This window comes from Notolabrus celidotus, chromosome 2 (assembly GCF_009762535.1).
Source record: "Notolabrus celidotus isolate fNotCel1 chromosome 2, fNotCel1.pri, whole genome shotgun sequence".
In the NCBI taxonomy this organism is placed as follows: Eukaryota; Metazoa; Chordata; class Actinopteri; order Labriformes; family Labridae; genus Notolabrus; species Notolabrus celidotus.
The window spans coordinates 10418727-10423726 of NC_048273.1; the positions used below are offsets into that span (position 1 = coordinate 10418727).

General features: G+C 44.4%; 1 long non-coding RNA gene across 1 annotated transcript in view; it reads right to left on the reverse strand.

Annotated features, from left to right (window-relative positions):
* The window catches only part of LOC117825336, an 8527-nt gene that overhangs the window by 2660 nt on the left and 867 nt on the right, over window positions 1–5000 (reverse strand). Inside the window, exon 2 of the long non-coding RNA XR_004633832.1 lies at window positions 434–550. This is a non-coding gene — a long non-coding RNA (uncharacterized LOC117825336). The remainder of the gene's footprint in view (window positions 1–433; window positions 551–5000) is intronic.

Genomic DNA, 5000 nt, shown 5'->3' on the forward strand with positions numbered 1-5000 from the left:
GTCAGGGCAGTTATTTGGAGAATGAATCGGCTGCACGGCTCTTTATTCGAGTCTTCACTGAAGTTTCATTAAAATAATGTTATCATAAATCACGCTGTCTGCAAGGACGCTGTGTGAATTATTAAATAACATCAGCTAGAGGAGACTTAACTTCTTGTGCAGGAGTGAGGCGCTGAAAACTGTCTTAATAGAGTGTACACTGACACCGAGAAGATATGAATGAGGTGTTAGAGGATCAGCTTCTGCATTGGTTTCTGAACAAAGAGGCTGAGCTGACCGGCGCCCCCTGTGGGTAATACACTTACAGTAAATACAACCACACTTCATGAACTCTGAACTATCCCTTTAAACATTAACATAGTTTCTTACACCCTTAACAATCCATAATCCCATCATGATCCCAGCGTTGTGTTTTAGTTGAGTGCGTACTTACGTTCCTACATTTGTGATGTTATACCGTGCAGAGCTGAGCTGAAGAAGATGAAGGATGAACAGTCGAAGCTTTCTATTGGCCGGTGAAAGATCAAACATGGCGTCTTTGTGGTCTGTTCTGCAGAGAGGAGCAGAGTGAGTGAATAGGTGACAGGTGTTATAAAGGTCCATGTTGTGTTGTGTTTGGTCAGCACTGTGAGGGCAAACTGTGGGCGCAGGATCGGATCAATGAACACAGATTACATCCAGAGGTCGGGTTAAGTAAGCATCTGTCTGAGCTGTGAGCTGAGACACACAAACACACACTCAGACACACACACACACACTCAGAAACACACAGATAGTGGCTGACTAATGTCATCATAGACCCGTGTCCTCCTCATCTGATTAAGAGCCTCTATGAGCCCTCCCAGACGCCCCGCTCTGATAGGCCAAGGTCACGACGAATCACGGCGAAGCGCTGCAGATTGATGCTTAACTCCATCAGGAAACTACAGAATCTAATTTAGCCAATGGGCTTCCTCCACTTCAGATGGAGAGGACGATTCCCCCGCCCAGGCCTTCAAAGAGGTGTGTGTGTGTGCATGTATCCCTCCATGTGTGTGTGTGTTTGTTTGTCTGACTCCATGTGTGTGTGGAACTGAGCTTGTCAGCGTGTCAGTGATTGGCAGCCGCTGATATTAGTTTGGGAATAATAAGAGTGTAATAACTCGTCTTCCTCCAGAGAGTGACTCGCAGGTAATCACATTCACTCGACACATTCAGTGTCTGCACGCCGTGCGCCGGGACAGAACCTCGCTCTTCTTCATTTCCTGTGATGTCATGACTCTGCTGTGTGTGAGGTGTTGTGTGTGTGTGAGTGAAGCTGTCTCACAGGTCGGTTATGAACACACACCGTCTGTGTTTGTATTTGTTTCTGTAGCTGCAGGTGAGCAGCAGGAGGTTGTCGTGTGATGGTTGTTGCATGTCATAGGATGATTCCCTAGATAGAGGAATGAGGAATATCCTGATGTTAATTAAATAATACGAAGACAGAATCAACTTGCAGCCTTTGCGGGTTTATTGAAGATACAGCATACAGTTGAAATCTCTGCGAGACGGACTAAACCAAAGAACCTGCCTCACACACTCTTCTATGCTTTTTATGGCCTTTCAGCGACGTCACTGCTTGGTGGAGACAACCTTTGCCCCTGGTGGTCTTGCTTCATACCTGGCTACCTTCTCGTATACTGTCAACTTATTGAGTAACTGGAACACGCATGTTCTGCCAACTATCCTCCTAGATCAGGTTGACCAGGGTATCTTGTTCCTAACAAAATTAACTAATTAGCTCTTTTAAGGACAGATTGAGTAAACATCTGGTTTCTGGGAATCAACATTTTGAACGTTCTCTTGCATATTTCTGGGACCCTCAGATTAGAGAATTCGCCAGACACGTTGCGTTCAGGAGCATGATTGCGTACACATCATGGATACTGCAAAGAAGCATGGGCAACCAATCACAGAGGTCAAAGAGGCCATGTCAGCTCTCAGTGAGGAGCCTCCTCCACCTCTCTGATTGCTTTTTTGAAGCTTCAGGTTTTATATCTATGTGGTCACCATGTTGGATTTCCAGAGCTAGAGGTGACTTTAAGTAATTAGATGAGAAGGTGGACAGATATTTCATCACCTTTATAAGTTTAAAACACGTTACAGACCGAAATATCTCCATCAGGAGAAACATGCTGCTAATGCAGTAAACTCTGCATCGTGTGTGTAGCGTGGTTGTTGTTGATGTTGTTGTTTTGACTCTTTGCAGCTCATTCTTTCTTCATGTGCAGCATTTATCTGTTGTTGCATTTGTTCTGAGTTTTGCATGGGTGTTTAAATGTGTATAGTTCTGCATGTTGTTTTTAAAGGAGATTGTTTGGGACATTGCAGATGGGTTTGCAGACCGGAAAATCATCAGTGTTTACTGAGGGAATACATCAGCTGAGAAGGACGAGTAACATTTTCTTTATACTTCTATACGCTATAACCCAAGCAGCAACCTCCTGCTGTGAGAATAAAGCCAATGCGGAAGTGTTAAAAACTGCAGTTCCTCGAGTGTCCACTTGAGGCTGGCTCTGGAAGTACCAGAAACCCCATACACACCCATTCAAGAAGGCAATCATGTTTACAGCCTGGTTAAGAAAAAGGAGTTTTGTCCGAACATCTAATTTCTCTATCAGCACACACTGTACGGGGATGTATTTTTTCATAACTCACCAATTTAGAAGATATTAAACTTACAAGCTCTGACCATATAAGGGCATAGCTGACTTGATTGACAGGTGGGAACACTGTAGCTGTTAGCGAGAAGGCTAAAGGCCCGCCTCTTTACCTCACACTAGCTCGACAGAAGTTGAGTTCAACATTTCCAATATGGCTCCCGCCGATGGCTGACATCACGGAGACTATGTCCATTAATTATACAGGATCTGATATTACCAGATAGGGATGGGTACCGAATTCGGTACTTTTATAGGTACCGACCGAATTCCGTCGGTACTACCGAGTACCGACTCACGTAAAATCAAACGGTACCATGTTTCGGTACCTGAACGCATCCCTGTGACTGTGAGGGAGTGGAAGAGTAGGTTTTCCATACTTTCGCCCTGTAATAAAGTCAGAGACTGACCGGGTGCCTGCAGCTGACGGGCGCACTCACCGCGAGGCAGAACCTCATGAGGATTAAGATTATTTTCTACAGTCTATGGTTGAGACTCACCCTCTCGCTCTGACTACCTAACCCCGTTTATAACCGTTCCTGTGTGCGTGAATGCCCAACAAGTAAGTTGTGTGTCCTGTTATTATAAAGAGACGGAGAACTGACTTTTTCCCGTCCGCAGGCATTCATATGTGTTACTTGATAAACTCCCGAAAGAGCAATTAGAAGCCACGAGCACGTGTCAGCTTATATATCCAATCACCTATATAATCCTGTTTCCTGATTCCCAGGTACCGGGTATCGGTACCGTATCAGTTCAAATGTGAAAGGTACCCATCTCTATTACCAGAGGAGTCGCCTCTTGATGGACTCGAGAAATAATGCATGCTATGACACTGAAGTGAATGATGGAAGTCCAGCTCTTCATTACACTCTAAATAAAAAGGTGTGTTATATTTTCTTGCTCTAAATGTTTTAACAACAGGTAGGTATTTTAATGATTTGATTTTGGCACAGACGTGTTTCTGCAGAAGTTCATGCCAAAGAACGCCTCTTGGTATCAAGCTTAATGCTTTTAAATAACAGCTTGGAGTGGTTACAGTCCATATTACAAACTACCTCAGAGTAAAAGTTGCATATATATAAGACAGGGTACATCTTTGTGGGAGGTACAAAGTGTAAACTGTGTTCCTGTGTGAAGACTTCAGTTGCTCTCAGTAACGTGCAGTTTCTGTGCAGATGTGTAGCTCTCTATTGGCACCTTGCAAGCTACTTGTACGTAGTTGAGCTCAGTCTACGGTGGCATGAAGAATGTGAACACAGTTTGACGGTCTGGCTTTGTGATCTCGCACTGACAGCTGCTGTATTTGGCCCTGCTACCTTAAAATCTATCTTTATGTTTCTCTTTGTGTTGTCCTCTTCATCAGTTATTTCATAATCAGTATCTTCTGTGAGTGTGTTCATGTGTTTGTGTGCTTTCTGTAAGTTCTAGATGTTTGTACCTCAGACTTGTTCCCTCTGAGCGCTGTGAAAGTTAAACACAGCCTCACCGGTCTGACTGTGACAGAAAAGTTTGGCCTCCATCCTGTAAAGAAGTTCAGAAATAATGTGTTTGCATCTCCAAAGTGCACCGTCACTGTTTTTCAGACTGATCCAGAGAGCTGCTGTAAGTGAAATGCAATGCAGCAGAAAGTCAAACATCAATTATGGTGATGGAGGATGGCAGCTCGGTCGTGTCGATGAAGACGCATCTTTGAGGGGAGGAAATATTTACTCTTTAGGCTCAGCTTGTTACCTGAGCGGCCAAATTTAGTTTCCTTTTGATCAATTCTGTCGGCGCTGACAGGAAGAGCAAAGAGGAACAATGTCTGCAGCCAAGACTACATGCAGATCCAGGTCCATCAATAAGCATCAAGAGTTGCGACATGTTTGGGTGACGACCAAACAAATTCAGACAAAGTAGATCTTTGTTCGGAGGAAGACACCTCTCGAAAGACGCCTTCACTCGTGCATTGTTGGGAGGAGGAGCTACATGAGTGAAGACGAATCTCCAAATCTGACCTGATCTGGATTTCTCCCTCGTGGTCATGTGTAGCTGCTCTTCATGCAGATATCTGTTTATAGAGAGACAGAAATCCTCCTCAGATTAACAACCATGGGAGCCGTCATAACGCTGGACTGTGCTCCTCCTGCTTTTGGTCTCCATACAGACTGTTTTTCCTGCAGACGCCGAAGCCTGCTGACACCTGATTGGCCGATACTACTCAGACTACAGACAGAGACCAGAACACTTCATATGCTGACCTCTGCCATCTCAAACTGCTGAAACAGTCAAACAGGTCATTAAGGTTAAACTTCTCGTACAGCTTCAGTTCAGTTT